The sequence below is a fragment of the Girardinichthys multiradiatus genome, chromosome 2 (assembly GCF_021462225.1).
Source record: "Girardinichthys multiradiatus isolate DD_20200921_A chromosome 2, DD_fGirMul_XY1, whole genome shotgun sequence".
Classification (NCBI taxonomy): Eukaryota; Metazoa; Chordata; class Actinopteri; order Cyprinodontiformes; family Goodeidae; genus Girardinichthys; species Girardinichthys multiradiatus.
In genome coordinates this window covers 25,167,068-25,185,752 of record NC_061795.1, presented here as the reverse complement: position 1 = coordinate 25,185,752, position 18,685 = coordinate 25,167,068, and the positions used below count along the sequence as shown (strand labels likewise).

General features: G+C 37.9%; 1 long non-coding RNA gene across 1 annotated transcript; it reads right to left on the bottom strand.

Moving 5' to 3' along the window:
* Window positions 1-6,763: 6,763 nt before the first annotated feature.
* Window positions 6,764-17,469, bottom strand: LOC124880283. Its single transcript, XR_007041284.1, has 3 exons — window positions 17,379-17,469; window positions 16,533-16,558; window positions 6,764-7,979 (listed from the first exon to the last, which is right to left on the bottom strand). It is a non-coding gene; the product is annotated as an uncharacterized LOC124880283 (long non-coding RNA).
* Between the last annotated feature and the right edge of the window lie 1,216 nt (window positions 17,470-18,685).

Here is an 18,685-nt window from a genome sequence, read left to right as displayed (position 1 = left end):
TGCGGTTTGGCACGCTGTGTGGTGTTTGTCTATTAACACGTGGCCCTGTATGTGTGAGTAGCTGGGTGTTCAGGGCAATCATGCCTGTGTAAATTTGTCAACATAATTTATTTGAAACAAAGCTTTTCTGCCTTATCCTTATTGGTTATTTAGCCTGTTTTTTGGTTTTTTTTTAGCGAAAGCCCTTGCCAGTAAATTGATCTAAGCTGATCCTAAAGAACTAAGATAATATCCAGTGGATTCAGGCAGAGATGCAGAAAGATTCAAGGCCCAATATGAGGTGCTGATCCACAATTGTTTGAATTTGATTTGGGGTCCCTCTTCTATAACCCACAACAGCACCTCTAATTTCTCTTTAACATTGTCTAGTGTTGTGTGCTGTGCATTTAACAACCCTAGATTAATGGCCTGCAAGCCTATTTTTAATATATAAGGTCCAATTTGTTGATGGACCCACCATTACCAGCAATAGCAACGTTAACTATTCTGTAAACATCTTCCACAAGGTTTAGGAGTGTGTTCATAGTTATATGAGACACCAGAATTGCAGCCTCTGCTCTAATTCATCCTCAAGGTGTTCAATAAGGTTGAGGCCAGGACTCTGTGTAGACCAGTCAAGTTTCTCCATATCAGACTTTATACACCTGCAGCCATCGAAGAGATTGAAACATTAGAATCCATTGATTTGGTGATGTGAACCAATACGTTTGGCAATATACTGTAGTGCATCTTTACCTAGTGAAAAACAATAAAATACAAAGAAAATAGACATCTGGCCAAGATATTCCATTTGCACCAACAAACAAAATTAAGTAAAAACAAAATTATAAAAAAAAATGTCTAGGGAACCCAAAGATCGATTGCAGAAAGATTATTTGAATTCGAGTCAATCCAACTAAATGTAAATCTAAAGAACAAGTCTGACTCTTGTTTTTTTTACAAACTACATACACCAACTTCACTTCTTCAGACAAATATACTCATATCTTAACAACCCAACATTCTGTATTAATCTTTCTTTTTTTAGCATGAACTGAATTTTTTCTGTTTATCCATAAAGAACCTGCTTACAATGGTGCACTGCTAGATAACTGTACCAAATGTGCTTAGATGGGAAATGAAAGGTGTCATCTTCAAAATAAAAGCCAGTTTTTTAAAAGAAAAACAGCATAGACTTTATGCATGTGCAATTTGCAATTTCTACAAGGACCAGTCAAGGGTGTCTAAAGGACCTTTAGTGTTAGAGGTCAAGTGCTCTCTGGAGCCCCTCCAGGCAGCACCTTAGTTCCCTTATGCCTTGGTCTGGCTTTGCAGTTTAGTCAGGGAAGGTGAGAAGGGACTTTGCAGCCAGGAATTTGGAAAACGTCTTTTTCACATCTGAATTTTGCCAATTAGCTGACCACCCATGCACAGCGTTCATGTTACACTGGCCTACCTCTTGAGACTGGCTTGCAAATCCAGAGCTAAGATACACCTCCACCAGACTCACAGACTGTAGCATGATTAATTACTTTTTCCTGTTTTCTTCCCTTTTTTCTTTCTCTCCGTTTTGCGCACTCTTTCAACCTCCCAAGCCTTGTGTTTGGTGTGACTGGTTAACTGCCCTCGGTACTCTAAGTTAAACATCCTTGTAACGTCAGACCATCAAGGAGGAAATCCAGTGTTTTCATTTTCTGTTTCTATTTTTTTTTCCTTGTGTAATGATTCATTATCAGTGGGTCTCCAAGCTCATTTTTCTTGTTTGGTGAGCCTTCCCGGTCTCAGGGTTTTGGTGGCGGTCTACAGATGTGAACAATATTTAAAAGTATACAGGTAAAAATATACAGAACTGCTTGGCCCTATTCATCAGAGCTGGAAATGAAAAAAAATACAAAAGTAGCAGAAACTCATTCTAAAATATGGTTCAGAATAACTCAGATCCTAATACCAAGGAACACTTTTAAAAACAGTAAGTTTCAAAGACTTTCAGCAAAATCAAATTTATGCAAATATTATAAACAGCACTGGGCCTTTGTCATATCTTTAGCAGTTCAGTCTGTTGTAGATAGGCACCAGCCCACCCTCATCCCCTCTCCCTGTCACCCTTCAGGGGTCAATATGTGTAGGCAATGGGTAGATGGATTTTATTTCCATGTCATACTTTTGTCTCATTTTTATTCATTGATGAAAATGTTAACCATTTCTAATCATTTTAAATTAGTTTGTAAGTTTGTGTTTTCATGCATACAAACGTTATTGGCAAAATATTTTCATTGTCTTTTTAGTCAAAAACATTAACAGCTGTTTACATAACATAGGACTCATGGCAGCTCTTGCACCAGGCTTCTGCTTCTCATGCTTCTTGTTCTTGATGAATTTAGGTCTTTCCCTGATGTTTTTAAATTGAATCATTTTTTCTTCCCTTCTTCCATGTTGACAAAAAGGATTTACCTTACTGTGTGAGAAGATTTGCACACCGACCTGCTGCCAAATATGAGGAAATTTCACACTGGTGGTTCCATGATTCTGTGGTGAACCATTTCTGTAGTTACTGGAGACATTTGGCTTCCCATTCTATTCTGCTTTAATGCATGTCAGACAGTCCGGTTGTAAATGCAGATTCTCAGTCATCCAGGCCATGCCATGTGCTTGAATGATTCGTAACCTTCATACATAAAGCCAAACATGTCTATAAAGCATCATGTTTACATTCAGAGATTTGACAACCCAATTCTACATCCAATATTCCAGCTCCAAAATAAGACTTAGACAGATTAGAAAGCATTGAATACGAATGTGTTAGTGCTATGAATCAGAAACAGGCGGACCCTAGATTCAGCCAGACACAGTACTGAAAGTTTAAAAGGTTTATTCAGCCACAGGAAAACGTCACACAGGTAACACTCCTCACAGCTTCCAGGAATCACTGAGGCAGAAAGAGGGATTAGTGACTTGTAGTCTCTCCAGATTTTGCAGGGATCAGAAAAGCCAATAACCTGCTTTTGTCTTGAGTGGAACTTGAAACCTAGAGGGGAAACTTCAGTGGTCGGCAGGCAGTGATCTCCACAGCACAGGTAAGAAGTGACTCCAGACTGAATAATCTGAGGGCTAGGCTGGCTCAATAATCCAAGGATAGAAACAGGGTCAACGATCGGAACAAGAGGCATCAGGCAAGGGGCAGGCAGAGGCATAAACCAGATGCAGGAAACAAGGTCGACAACCAAAATCCAAATAGTCCGACAGGGAGCAGGCAGAGAGGCATAAATCCAAAAGGCAAGGCAAGGTCAAGAACAATGATCAGACAGGAAGGAACGCTGGATATCTACTCACACAATGGCTTTCAAAAATCTGGCACCGTCTGCTTGTCAGAGTCAGTATATATCAGGAAAGACACAGGTGTATGGCATGCCATAGATTGCACTACACTGCAGCAGCCACCAGGTGCATCTCATCAGCTGATTGCAGCCAGAGAGACAGGGTAGAGCAGACGTGCCAGAATCATAACAGTTAGCTAAGCTAAAACAAGTCTGCATCAGCATTACAATCCCACAGATTCCACAGTAAAGCAGCTTTTTTAACATGTTTCGTATAAGCTCCAGTGATTAATATTCAAACTTGCTTGTACAATGGATGTGTATTTATCCTATACTTTCATCATGCTTTTTTCATTATATTTCTCATTTTTCTACTGTACAAGACAAGTCTCAATTAGTCTGACACATTGATTGGCTAATGGCGTGACATTGCCAAAAGTTCTGTATAAAGTTTCATTTCAAATTCAATTAAAAGATTTCAGCTATCTGACTTCTTACAATAAAGAAGCCAATAAAGATAATTTCCTCAAATGTTGTCTCAGCAGCATGTTTATTCAGAGCCTGACTAATAACATTTTGAGATTTTCTCTGTTTACCGACACTGTCATGTAAAATTTTGAGAAGCTAACAGGCTTGCCAATATACCTACTTTTGTTTGATGCTGTAAAGCTGTAACCTATTTTTGAAAACATAAAAATATAAACGACTGATAACGCTTCCTTTGATTTGTCTCGAAAATGGAAAATGTTCTTGTTCTGAGCCAGAAAACCAGTTGAATTTTTTAATTGTTACCATTAGTGAGGACACTAATCACAATCTCTGTGTTTACAAATAAATTCAATTCAATTAAAAAATACTTTACTTAAAGATCCACTAGAATTTATCCCACTGGTTTAACGAGATACAAACTATCAGCATAAGCAATATCGGGGTGCCTCCAGGACCTCCGACTTTTTAAGCTGGAGTTTCGAGTACAAATCCAGAGCGCCTTAAGGACGAAATTATCTAATCAACTCAACTATTTATCTTTCAGAAACACCCATTCACAGTAAAAAACATAGTTTTATGAGTCAGTGCATTTTTCTGTAACGTGAGTTTATTTATAAATCAGAGATGTGAGCTGCCAGCTGTAGGAATGGTGACCCATCCTAGTGCAGGCCTAACACTGAACCAGCCCAATGGTCAGATGAATAAAAGAGCACACTGACCAAACCATTTATTTACAGGAACTTCCGCAATGAGGTCTAACATCCACCACTAAAGTGGAGGAAGGCCAGGAAGGACGCAGCTGCATGTGAACATTGTAAGGACCCGGCTCGCTTTGATCGGCCGACATGAGAGCGTCACAGATCCCTTGGAACACCACCCAACTTGTTTGATATTCTGAGCGCACAAACTGAGACATTCCAGACATGTGAACGGGCCGTGACAAATGATCCCTCTTTATGGTTTGTGCTCTCACATGCTGTGGGTTTCTTGGCCCAGTAAGGTGGGTTAAGGTCTGGAAATGTTTCCCTTTTGTGGCTTCAGCAAGTGGACGAAGACCAATGAACAAAAAGAGATCTTGGTGTAGATTGTTTTGAAGGAGTGAAGGAAAGCGGGCAAGGAACGGTTTTTAAATAGACGACCTCTTATGTGTCAAAATGTATGTAATATATTGTGTTAAAAAAAGTTTCATATGGTCAAGATGAAAAGCTGCTGTTACGTCTGTGTGCTTTTAGGGATTTGTTGATAAGATCAGATCAACTTCAGTAAAACAAACCAAAAGACAAGCAAATAAATAAAATGGAAAGAAAAACATTGCTTTCCTTTCTGGTTGAGGCTATAACCTTTTGCGAAAAGCAAAAATGAAAATAACATTTATTACTGCCAGATTAGTCACTGCGTATTAGAGTGTGATGTTAGTTTTGATTTTATTCCAACCCAGCTCCAGTTTCGTCAGTGGTTTCATGAAATATGTCCCATTTTTAAATTCAACACTGGAGTCTTCAAGCTGAACTCCGAAAATTTGAAGGTGTGAAAGAAGCCCTTTGATTTCTCCATTTCATTAAAAAGGCCCTACACTGTGCAATAATTAATGTAATTCTACTGGTTCCTGTGATTTTCCAGGCAACCGGCGGTCCACATGCCCTTCCACAGCATCTGTTTGGCCAAATCCTTAAATTATAGATTGTTTTTCACTTCATTTAGAGCATTCATCAAAATTCCACTGAATCATGACGCATGTGCTAAATTGTGGTCAAAGAAACCTTACTGCAGCTAAAGAAAAGCAACATCCTGACCCCTATAAAGTCCCTATTGAGTCATAGGCTTTGTTTTGTTTCCCTTGTATTTTCCAATATTTTGTTCACTGTTCTGAGGACAGTTTAGAACATGTAAATCTGTGTAAACTGATTGTCTAGATTGCATATTTGATTCCCTTCATGTTACTATTGGTTGGCCAGATTTCTAGTCCCAAAATGAAATGAAGCTTCTACTTCTTCACCTCACTTGTCTAGACTCTGGAGGAGATATGAACTGAATTAAAACAGCCCAATAAATCAAATCGCAATATTAATATTAATGTGAGTGGAATGTCATGAGTAATCTTCTACTGTAGTGGAAAATAAATACGTTATGACTTTTTGCACATCCTTACAATGGATACCAGTTATTGTGGAGAGTACTGTGAAAAATACATTCAATCACACGGTGCTTTATAAATGAACTTGCCTTAGCTAAGACTGGCAGTTTTAATTGATTTCTTTTAAAGTCAATTTCCGTTAAAAGGTTAGAAACAGGTAATATTTGATCAGCAGTAGATACCTCTCTCGGGGTCTTCATTTAGTACAAATCCAGATTAGTTGTTCCTAGGCATTAAGCTAAAAGCTGGTCTGACTGAGTTGTGCTGGTTGTTTAATCAGAAATCAGTGATTATTTACAAAGAAAAGAAGGTATAGGAGGCAGTCTCCTGCCAATGATCTTCCTGTGTGAAACAATACTTAGAATAGAACATGTTAAACAGGTCAAACTGCCTTATTTCCTTAGTTTTTTATTGGACAGTTGGTTTGACCAAAACTGCTTTACACCTGTTTATATTTCACTCAGGAAGATCATTGGTGGCACACAGTCTCAATAATTACCTATATTTAAAATAGTAGTTATTGGTTTCTTTGTAAATAACCACCCAATGCAAATTTGATGACTGTTAAAAGGGTTCTGAAAACGGCTTTCCCATTAACCGCTGTGATGTTTCTGTGACCAGAGTTCTTTTCGGACTGTAGATGTCTGGGTGCTGGCTTTGATTTTCAGCCTTCAGGACCAACTAATCAGGTTTTTTACTAAATCAAGATGCCCAGACAAAATCTACTGCCGATAAGTTATTAATTTATAAAATTTACACAAAAGCTCACATCCTTGGTCTGAAACTACAACTTTCACTTAATTTCTACATAGCAAGAATCTGGAAAGTGAATCTGTAATCAGGTCAGTGATTCACTTTAATTTGTATCAAGTCTTATAATTAAAATGTTCATGTAAAACAAAAAGTGTTCATACATTAGAGTGCTTCTGCAGATTGCACAGTCTGGAGATCCATTTCTGATTTATGTATTTTGTTTATGGTTTGTGTTTTTGACATGCAAAGATGATTGGGATTTAATGCATTTGGGTTTAAAGTGTTCCTCCTCTTTCCCTGGGCTGGACTGTCAGGAAGTAGTGCTCCATGACTGCGGGTTACATTGTGTTGCCAGGGAGGTGTTGTGGAGGGGCCGTCTGCTCAGTGTTCCAGGTTCTGACAAGAACAGACAGGCTGGCCCGGGATGGCCTGTGCAGAGCTGCCACCACGGCCACCTGCTCACAGCAATCATCACCAGCGCTCCAGCCAGCCACCGATACAGCATACAGACCCAATTAAGAGCTCTGCATGTCCCCCTCCAGCCAGCCATCACTAACACTGCTGCAAGTCTGACAAGGCTGCCTTTTTTCCCCTTAGCAAACCTCTAATTAACAACACTGGCAACGCTGAGGCCGGTTCGGAGCTGCTGAAAGGGGCTGGGACTCTGCTCGGGTAATCAGCTTAAATACAGGTTTATTTCCTGCCCCCTGTGCCTTGCTACTTCCAGCAGAGATTGCATTCTTTTTATCTGTTTACTTCCAATTTTCTCTGACTTGTAACATGCCTCTCAGACACACTGTCACTTCTACTCAAGGTCAGCATGGTTGCTGCTACAACCAGATTGTCTCGGAGCATGGCACAGAGTTGGTTTTGGCAGGGCTTAGTTCACCAGTACAACCCACTCTGTTCCACAGCTTATCATGTCCTTTCTGTGCACTTCCACCGACATGAAGGACCTTCATTATTTAGTTTGTTTTATTTATTGTTTTATATGTAGACTTTTAGATGAAAATCTAAACTCATTGACCACCTTTTGTTCTTCCTACCACACAGGCAAGAGCTAAATTATACCTTACTGAAATGACTGAAAAGAAAAGAAAAATATCATAATGCGAAATGACCTCATTATCCACACAGGAGAAAAGGAGCTGCATGTTCCAGCAGAGAGCAGAGGAGGCTGAGGAATTTCCTTTCAGCTAGGAGGTGTTATTGTTGGAGCTCTGGGTAGAGCCTCTGGATGAAATGTCCTCTTCCCAAGTTTGGGACGAACACAAGACCAGCACTCCCGGTTGTTTGGCCCTCTCCATGACCTGCAGTTCAAACGAAAATGAGATGAATTCTGGTTAAATTGCTTTATTCCACCATGAAAACAATCTATGTATGTGCATTTTGTGAAAACATTACCTGAAATAAAATGTTATCATAATAAAAGCAGTTAGTTTTCCTTAGCTGTACTTTGATGGTAGGAATATGTGATTGATTATTTATATGAAGCTATAGTTATAGAGAATGTATGACTATCATGGTGCTTTAGATTGCTTGGCAATCTTTTTTTCCAAGGATGTGTTGTCATTTATTGTGTCAGAAATATTAATATTTAATTTTGGTATTGTGCATGAAATATTGTGAACAGCGGTTTGGTTTTGGAGTTAAACAGACCTTATAACCATTTTAATAATCTGCCTGTGTTTGGAGTTTGAGTATTGTTTCCTTCTCTGCACTACTATGCTTTTTATTTGCTTTATTTTAGTTCATTCATATTATTAGATTTATTCTGCTGTTTAGGTGTTTTGTTTCTTCCTGGATTACTATGTTAGATGTTTTAGTTGGTATAGATCTATTATTCCCTCTGTTTATGTTATTTTGGTAGTCTCATTGTTCACTTAGATGTTAATTACTCACTCTCCCTCAGTTGCTTTCAACCCCTCTTCCACCAAGCTGCTTCTCATTCCCTGCTGATTAGCTCCCTTGGTTCATTGGTCCATTCTCCTCTCTTCCCCAGCATTTATACCCTCAGAGTGTCATTGTTCTCCACTGGATCCTACTGTTACTTCCTCGACAGTTACCTATTCTGTGCCTTTGTTTACATGCCTGCTTGCTGTATGTTTGCCTTTAATCAAAAAGAAGATTTTACTCACCATGGCTCTGCAACACTTTTGTCTGCACATTGGTTCTCTAAAAACCTCACACTATACAACAGTTTGTTAAAAGGTAATGTTTTTTTTTCAATTTTCTAAAATAAATTTTTTTCATTTCCACCTTCACCAAAACTAGTTTTACCATTTATTTTTATTATTTTTACTTTTTAGTACTTTTTGTTAATTGTCCTATGTAGCGCTGCCCTAAATGCATGCTGGGACAAATTTGCCTCCCCTTCATCCTGAGAAAGAGTTTATGTTGAAAGAACAGATCCTACACAGCAGAGGGCGCTGTATATCACTCAGGTTATGTTCATTCACAGTATGTTTGTGAGAGATGATGGCTGTAGGTAAAAAGCAAGGGCATCTCATTGTTTTAGACATCAAAATCTCTTTTTTCAATCTGCAATGTCTTTCAGGCATTTGGTTTAAGAAGCTCAGCAACAAAACAATTACGTAGGCATCCCAACGAAAAAAGTTGTTGGGATGCCTTCATTAGAGGGAAGCACAGAGAAGTCCTGAAAGAACCTCTGCCCTAAGACTGTGTGCAAACATTTGATTTCCTAAGCCTCAGAATAAAACCCATGTCTATTTGTGCACTATATTTCAATCCTGTCTTTTTCTCAGTTATAGAAATGTAAACATTCAGGTGTTGATTTTTTTTTCCACCACAAAGATGCAGATACCCTAGCCTCCTTAAGTAATATACTGTATGTGTAAGTCAGTAGACTACCTAAGAAATCTTTCTGAGGTTTCCTGTTTGTTGTCTGCATGAAACCTGTCTTTTCCCAACACCCATCTATCTAACCAGGTTTTAAATAATAAAAACAGGGGTGTGGTTTCTCCAACTGCTCCAGATGTGACAGGGTCTGCTGTGGTGAACCTCATCTCCAGAACCCTCATCTCACTCAATATCCCTCTTTCTTTCTGTGGGGCGACTGCTGATCTGGGAGAAATTTAAACTTTGAAGTGAGGGGATGGTTCATGGAGTTTAGCACCTTCTTTAACCTGGGCAAAATAAATGACTTCTCCTAATGCTCTAATTGGTGGCAGTTTGATGATCAAGTATCACTGGCCTTCAGGGATGAAGCACCTCGTTGTTTTGCTTCAGCACCATGAATGAGCCAGTCTGTGCCTGCTTTTAAAGTAGGAAGGAAAATATTCTTGGTAGTATGAGGTCTGTCGGTCCCTTTGAACTGTCTTTTTTTTCCATGAAGTCAAAATAAAACGTTTGACATTTCAAGCTAAGCCTTCCTACAGGTCTTCTGACCTCAAAATCCCTCCCTCTGGCTGGGATCACTGTGAGGACTGTGAATCAAACAAGTGCAGTTAAAATGGTTCAGCTTCTCTCTGACTGCATAGCCTGCTCTTTCTGTGGTTTGGTAGTTGGCTTTCTTCTCTTCTTCTCTTGCAAAGTTATAGTGTAGATTTTTAAACAACTCAAGGTGTAAAGTGATACCTTTTAAAGTACAATTCCATTTCTAGACCTTTACCAAAGTCTGACTTCTGCTGTTTTGCTGCAGCAATGGCAAGGATTCACACCAGTTTTTGCTTTATCTGTCTGCCTCTGTAACTGGGTGGGTGTGAGTTTACATCTAATAAATTTTAACATCTGCATAAATCCAGTACTGTTTTTGGGAACGATTCTAAGGCATAAATAAGTATGCTTTTACAGCGTATATGTACATATTAGTACATATTGAATTGAATATGAAGTAAATCTATATTTGGGTTGATTTGATTATATTAGTTTTGAATATAAATGGGATATGTGCCTTGAGATGAATCAACAAAATTTAAGGGAATTGAATGTGTGATCTGATATGAAGAAAGTGTGAAGAGTTTTGTTATTTGTCATTTTGTCATAATTAAAACAGGGAATTTATGAAATAATACTACTATTTCCATTTTTTCCTGTAGTTTGCATCCATGCTCTTGTTGTGAAGCTTCAACTTTCATGACAGATGTCTGTGAATAAAATCTTGTGCCTTCAGAAGTCAGAAGGAGCCCAGTGAGACCCAGAACTCGCCAGCCCAACAGTAAAACATGGTGGTGGCATCATCATGCCGTGGGGATGTTTTTCTTCAGCGGGGACATGGAAGCTGGTTAAAGTTATTGGGAAAATGGATGTTACTGAAAATAGGGCAATCCTGGCAAAAACCTATTAGAAAAAACGTTCCTGCTAGAGTCGAGCACACCTTCCAGCAGTGCGACAACTCCAAACATACAGCCAGCGCTATGATGGCACGGTTTAGAGCAAAGTAGAGCCAAAATTTCAGATGTAGAAAGCTGGCAGAAAAATACCTCAAAGCACTTGCAGCTCTAACTGCAAGCAAACGGTGATTGAATAAATTCTGATGGGTCAACAGATTTTCCTTCCACTTCACAACTATGCACTACTTTGTGTTAGTCTATCACATGAAACTGGAATAAAATTGATTAAAGTTTATAGTTGTATCGTGATAAAATGTGGAAAGGTTTAAGGGATATGAAGACTTCTAAAAGCACTGCATTCCTGCACTCCTGTGTGGTGGGTTCTTTATAATGTAAAGGTCTTTATCAGATATAAAAGAAACTGTCTGTGTACCCAGGATTTTCCATTGAACAGATTAACTGCTGACCCAACTTGTTTAGTAATGTGCAACCCACTGCATTTTGGTATGCGTAGGTGTGGGCTGCAAACAGCATTTCAAGTGCACATCTAAAACTGTGCATAATAGAGCTTTGCATTGTAAGCAGACTGGATGTGTTTGCAGAATACTTATACCTATAATACCTTTGCCTTGGCAAAAGAAATTATATGAAATAATATTTGACATTAGGCAAATATCAAATTTTTCTCAATAAAGCATTTGCTTGTTCATGAAATTAGTAATCACACAGTTTTATTCGCAGAGTAATCCTTTAATTTAAACAGTTAAAGGATTTTAATTGTTTTAATTGAGAATTTTACTCTCACAAGTAAAGATTATTTTCCATGCCAGATCTATTAACCCATGCCAGAATGGACATGCTGCCTTGTACATGTTCTGGGGGAAACAAAGTGATGACTAAAACAACACATGATTAATAATACATCTGTACAACAACATAAATTCTTACCTATAATAGTTGGAACAAAGTATGTTTTACTTGTTTTCATGTGTTTTCTTCATGAAAATGAAAGCAGGATGAAAACAGGAATGTGTCTGAAATAAAAGTTATTCCAACTTTTTGGTCAGCAATGTACATAATAGATGACAAGTTTAAATTGGCTCTTAGAGATAACTTTTGCATGTAGTCATAGACAGCGGCACAAGTAGTGTCAGTGTGCTGTTGTACATCATGCCTTAAGGGTGAAGCTTTCCATCACTTTCCCGTTAGCCCACTGTTTACAATATAGCCGGCTGCTTCTCAATGAAATGTCTATTTATAGAGGCCACTGGCGTGCAGAGAGTCATCTGCTTGTTCTGAATGAGGTCTGCTGGTTTTGACAAGGTTAGCTGGATTAAAGCAATGGAGGTTGGGTAGAGAGAGAAGACAGCCTTTCTTTATTGTACGTGATAGTCAATGTCGGCCGACTATTTAGCTAAATACCGGACATGTGATGAAGCTGAGTTAGCCAAACATTTACTCAGAACCCAACCTCCAGTTTTATCCCTTTAATGTGGCACTCATGCCAAGACCAAGTATGTCTTCTGTTCTTATAATGGGAAGTCAGCATAAAGTAGGAACTGTTGCAGTCAGTCAATGGGCTCATGCACAAAAAAATGTTGACAATCCTGACCTACAGATGGCCTTACAGTCCTGCCCACTGACTCAGCCGATAGTAAAAGGAAAGAAAGATAAATCAAATGAATGTTTTAGAAAATATGACAAAAAAGTCCTACTGAATATATTTTTGATGTCAAACAAAACTGTTACATGCTAAATTTTGACAAATTAAATGTGACCTCCTCTCTCTTTCTGTTTTGGTACCTTAGTGTATAATGGTGTCTCCCACACAGTGGTGCTGCAGCCCACTTGGCCTGATCCATTGTGCTGCTGGCCTCTCTTTGAACCTGGGTAGCTATAAACAGGGCTAAGTGTTCTTCATCAGAGACCGTTTTGCAAGAGGACAATACTGTGACTGATAGTGGCTGTAAACTGTCACACTGAAAAAAAGGAGAGAAAGCATTTGAACGCAGCTCAGGTTGTTACAGATCCATAGAATCTAAGCAGCAAAGTCACTTTACTCAGATGTGCAGAAATCAGAAGCTGCCTCTGGTATTTTGTCACACTGACAAACACAGTAATACAAGCAGGATATTGGTAACATTATTTTCCAACTTGTAAGTGGAACTTCCTTGGCTGAGAATCAGAACAAGCCAAGCTATGCAGCATCCTTTCAAGACCTAAGGAACAGCTCAGTCTCCACAAAAATGTTCTGGGAAACGTTTCTGCTAATTCTTGCTGGGGAATTGACATAATCTTTCTAATAAACTATAAATCCACAAAGACTTGTTACAAATCTAAACATTTTGCTGTGGCTGGCATTTTTTGCATTCATAAATAAAGTGTGTATTACAAGTTTACTGAGATATAAACTGCCAAAAGTGGTAAAGAATAGTTTATACCTGCAGCAATCACTGCATTTTTGAGAGCTTTGACTTTCCAGGTTTGAATCTGGACTTTATGTTGTGCTCTTGTTTTAATTCCCACTGGAAACTGAAAAGAAATCTAACTTCAGAAAAAGCGTGTACTTAGTAATGTTGCCACAAAGCATGGATTTAAAAAATCAAGGCTTTGGTTCCTTGTTGCATTTTTTCGTGCTTCTTTACAAAATCAAAGAAAACATGCAAACTGAATCTGGTTTTAATCTGATATTAGGTTCTACATGATCATAATAGTTTGCTTTTCTTGTCTGTGAGGGACCATTTAGTTTTTTCAGTACATACTCAAGGCAGTATGCCCATCCTGGCCTGGGTTAATAGATTTGGCATAAAAAATATTTTTCTTTGTGGAAATAAAATAGTTGCATAAATTACAGCAAACGTCTCATTAAAAAAATAATATATTGCCTAAGGGCAAATATTATTCCTTATGGTTTTTATATAGAAGGCAAAATATTAGTAATTATTGTTTTATTCCTGTACACCTCTTGAGTATGCTTCCAAAGAACCAGAACCAGAAAAAGAACGAAGTTCATGACTAAATATTTTCCATTTAATGTTGACCATTATTCTGAGACCCTGATTTTGGACTGAACATATTGTATGTGAAATAAAATAAAGATCTAATTTCATGTTTCTGTTGATGGCAATACACTTGGGTTGTGATTTTTAAATTCCTGGCAAGCAGTTTTGTTGATGTGTGTACTGTATTTGGCTCAAGCAACTGGATAACTTTAGTTGGTTTTACCATTTACTGGTATGTTGTTTTTACACTATATTCTAATGTTCTCCAAAATGAATTGTTAGTTTATTGTTCAGATAAAATAAACATCAGGATAAAATCATTTGTTTTCTCATTTCTTAAATGAAACCAGACTTTAAACATGGACAATCATCGTTTTCTTTGACTTTACCAAAGATTTAGCACGCGAGAACCTTGAACAAAAATACTCCAGTTTAACAAGATGCCAATAAAAAAAAAAACAACAGACTATCACTTGACAATGTTGGTTTCAAAAGGAAAAGTGCTACTAATACTAGCTTTGCCAATGCAATCATATGACACAGTGCTGATTATTAAAGCTATAATGATAAGTATACAGTGCTGTCCAACAGTTTTGCTTTCCTGACAAAAAAATAAAAATAAACTAACAACTGCCACCAAACTGAGGGAAAACAAAGTAGGGCTGTAGCTCACTAATTGATTTTCAGCTTTTATTGTGCAAACTTCACACAGAGTAACATTTTGAGCGTATGTGCAAAAAAGTCAAAAGTAAACACAATATTAAGGCAATTAGGAGTACAATTATGGTAAAGTCACATAACGCATCTTATTAGTCAGACAAAAGAAGGCCCTTACCAGTGTGTTCACTGTCCACACCTTCATCATTTCTCATGTCAAACAAGCCAAACAAAAGCTATGCAATTTTAAGAAAATATTGCAGGCTATTTCCATCTTATGTATAAAAACAGTCTCACTAATCAGCCTCTAATAAGGACCTCTTGGAAAAATGACAGATTCTGTTCTTTGATGATTCCAAAGGGTTCCACTGCATAAAGAGTACAGATCAGTAAGCTTTCTGCAGACCTAAAGACCATACAGACTTTTGATAACTTTTCAGCCCTCTGGGATTTTTATCCTGACACGAACCTCTCACGGAGTCACACAGCACGGCAAAACAAAATCTTAAAAGTCAGGGAATCACACAAACATTTATACAGTTTACTGACGTCAAATCTGGTAATCATGTACATCAGATATTGTTGTTGTTTAGCAGATAAAAGATGACTGTTCTCAGGTCTACTCTCAGGACATATTGTCAGGATTCAGACATTAGTTAAAATAAGGAGCTTGGGTGTGGCCAGAGACACATTTAATTCCTGATTTAACAAGGGTGGAATTACTTTTTACGTAGGGCCAGGTTGGTTTGGGTAGCTTTTTCTACTATTTAAATGAAATCATCATTTGAAAACAATTTTTTCTATTTTCTTAGATTATCTTTGTCTGATACTAAAATTTGTATATTTTATATGGAACATTTAAGTGTCACAAAAAAATATCCAGCAGGGGGGAAATTGCTATTGATAGTTTTCACGATATAATAGTTTACAAATGTATTGTTATTTTGAATTTTATGCACAGGAAAATGATGAAACACAAGCCCATGGACAGATTTATCTTTGAAATCAAAGTCGGTAAAATTATAAGAGAGCCAGCAGCAGACGCTTTTGAAATATACTGTGATTTTTTTGAAACTGATGTACATATGACTTAGGCAAAATTATAGTATTACTTCCAGGTGACTTTAATGAAAGGAGTAGAACTTTTGAAAACCAAAATTATTCTGTACTGCTCTCTGTTTTTGAAGTAACACCGAGACTGACTAGTTGATGTCAGCTCATAGTTCACTAGGTTATCAACCTGCATTAGGTTGTTTTTTATGTTGTGCCAGTGGCTGCCCTTATTTTACAGTAGACAGGTTTGAAATGGGGTGGAGAGAGAGGGAAAACATGCAGGAAAGGTCTCACTAGGTCAGGACTCAAACATCTGGGTTGAGGATTGAGGCCTCTGTACATCCGTCGCGCTCTCTACCGCTACGCCACTAGCCACGCTCCAGGCTATTTGTCTTTCCTGACAGACATGCTAACTTCTCTAACTTATTGCCAACAAAGGAGTGTTACTATAAACAGAGATACCAGGGTTTTCTGTTAACGGAAAATATGCCTCAGCCACAAACTTTCTTGTTTTCAACAAAGGAGAATCAATATAATTATATATATACAGCTGACCGAAAGCTTGCAACAAGCAGAGAAGGTGGGGGAGTGCTACTCTATGCTTTTGAAAAAATTACAATAAGAAACTTTGCTCTGTGTTTGGCATCTTTTAGAAAATACGATCAAAGGCATGACATGCATGATAGAAAATTTCACTGGCTTTGATTCCGTGATTTTTAATAGAGGCAACTTTATATTTTGTGTGGGCTAATGTCACTTATTTCTTGTTTTTCCCTTTAAAGGATGGATTTTTTCATGAACAGGAGCTATAGGTATCTTTAACCACTTTCACAAAGCACTTCAAACAGAATTTACATACCGTCTGACGCTCTCTCTCTGTGTTTTCTGAAACAGAAGTTGAAGTCAGCCAATCACTATTACGCCCATAAGCCATCAACCAAGGTAGTGACAACAATGACGTTTAATGTAGCATTGATATGCTATGTGACCCCTACGCAATACAATCACACACCCTATCTTTGGGGTTATTTTCCTCATATGTTCCTGTTACCATCAGTCCAGTCTACTCTCTCAGCAGAGTTTATCCAAAACTAAACAGAGATCTGATCTTACTCTTGTTTGATTTCAAATTTGAGTTTTCTACAAATCTTCTTAAGCTGCCGACCTGGCCTGCTATCTTCTTAATATATCCTGGAAAAACATTGTCAGTGTGTGGTCAGACTATGCTGTATTGAAAAGACTTGTAAAAGAATGCCAATGTGGTCGTGTTTGGACAATTTAGTGGTGCCGTAGTAGGAAAAGTTCAACAAACTTAAAACTTCTAAACCTTCTCTCAAGATCTCGAGGGTGAGACAATCCCCGAATTGTATTTTTATACACAGTCTGCACAAAAATGTTCCCTGTGTGTGTGTGTGTGTGTGTGTGTGTGTGTGTGTTTGTTTCTTTGTAATTTTCACAACATCACATTAGCAGAAACCTTCCTTACTTTAAAATGCTGAAACAATGACATAAAAAATATAACACATAAGAACTGCCACATGTCTTTGTAATAATTGAAAATGAATTCAAACATATGCTAATATTCAATGGAAAATAATGCAGATTAAGGACTAAAGGATTTCTTTCTTGCTGTGCTGGGAGTTGGTATCTTCCAATGACAGCAAAGTGTAGACAGATCAGACAGTTTCATCCAAGATCCTCTCACCCCTTGACTCATGTTCCACTCTCATTTTTCTAATCGGCAGGAGCTGAACAGCCAGCAATGCCCTACAATGCTCATTAGCTCCAGCACTGCCACCCGTGCTGCTTTTAACTTAATAATGAGGCCAAATTAACAGCAGCCCTGGCCTTGCTCCAGGTGCATTGTGGGTGAGACTAGGAGTTTGGATCAAAGGAGGGGGAGTACCTTGTGAGCTTTAAACAAAGTAAGGTAGTTATGGCTGAAAACACAACATATTACGGTTACTTGCTTTTTTGCTGAAAAACAAAACCAAGAAATTAAATCCATTTTATTCTTTAGCCACGTGGACAATGTTTGTTTTTGTTTTTTTTTACATATAAATTAATACTAAACAAAAACAGAAAGTGAGTGATGTATTCTTGTATTCAACACCTTCCTTATCTTATGATCTAATACTACATGAACTTTCAGGACATGTTTTCTTATTAGACACCATTCATTATGGTTCATTTAGTGTTCAGTGACCATTGTTTGAGTCACTGGGTTGACCTACACCAGTTTGTCCTTTATGATTCTTCTCAATAACTCTGACACTTAGTATAGTTAAAATACCTCAAGAATCTAGTGGATATTAAAGCTGGAGTCAGGACCCCGCTGTGTTTCACAAAACATTATGTGGGAGGTCTTGAGATGATCTCCAGAAATGTATTTGTTTCTAATGATTTGCAAATGTCTTATTTCTGCCAGGATTGTTAGAATATATAAAACACTAGTTAAAAGTGGATAAAAATGCTGCTATGTCTATGTAGCTTAGCTTTGTAGCAATGTTTGTAGACTTAATAGCAGTTTTGGTATGGAATAGATGGCTTTTTGTCCAGGATGCTACTGCGTCAGAGGGCGACTAAAGGATAAAGAACAGCAATTACACTCTGAACATGTTTTCTCTTGGGTACTGTCATGTCCAGTAAATGGGGAGTGGATGACCCCTTGTGTTGTACACAGAAAGAGGCCAGCTGACAATGAAGTTGATAAATTACTATTCTGCAATAAATTAATGTCCTATTTCTCTGAACTGAATTCTTCTACACTTATTACAGAATCTTTAAAACACAAATTGAAAAAAAACAAAAAAACAAACCAAAAAAACACAAATTGAGATTCATATGTCAAAACAAAAAAATCTGTATTTTCTCTTTTCTTAAAAGAAATCATAATAAATGTGATCTCCCACATTGACAAGGGAATCTCTTCTCGTCTCATGAACCCGGCAGCATTCATGCGAGAACTGATCTTAGTCAGGGTCTCAAGTCTCCGCTTGTTTTACTTTGCGA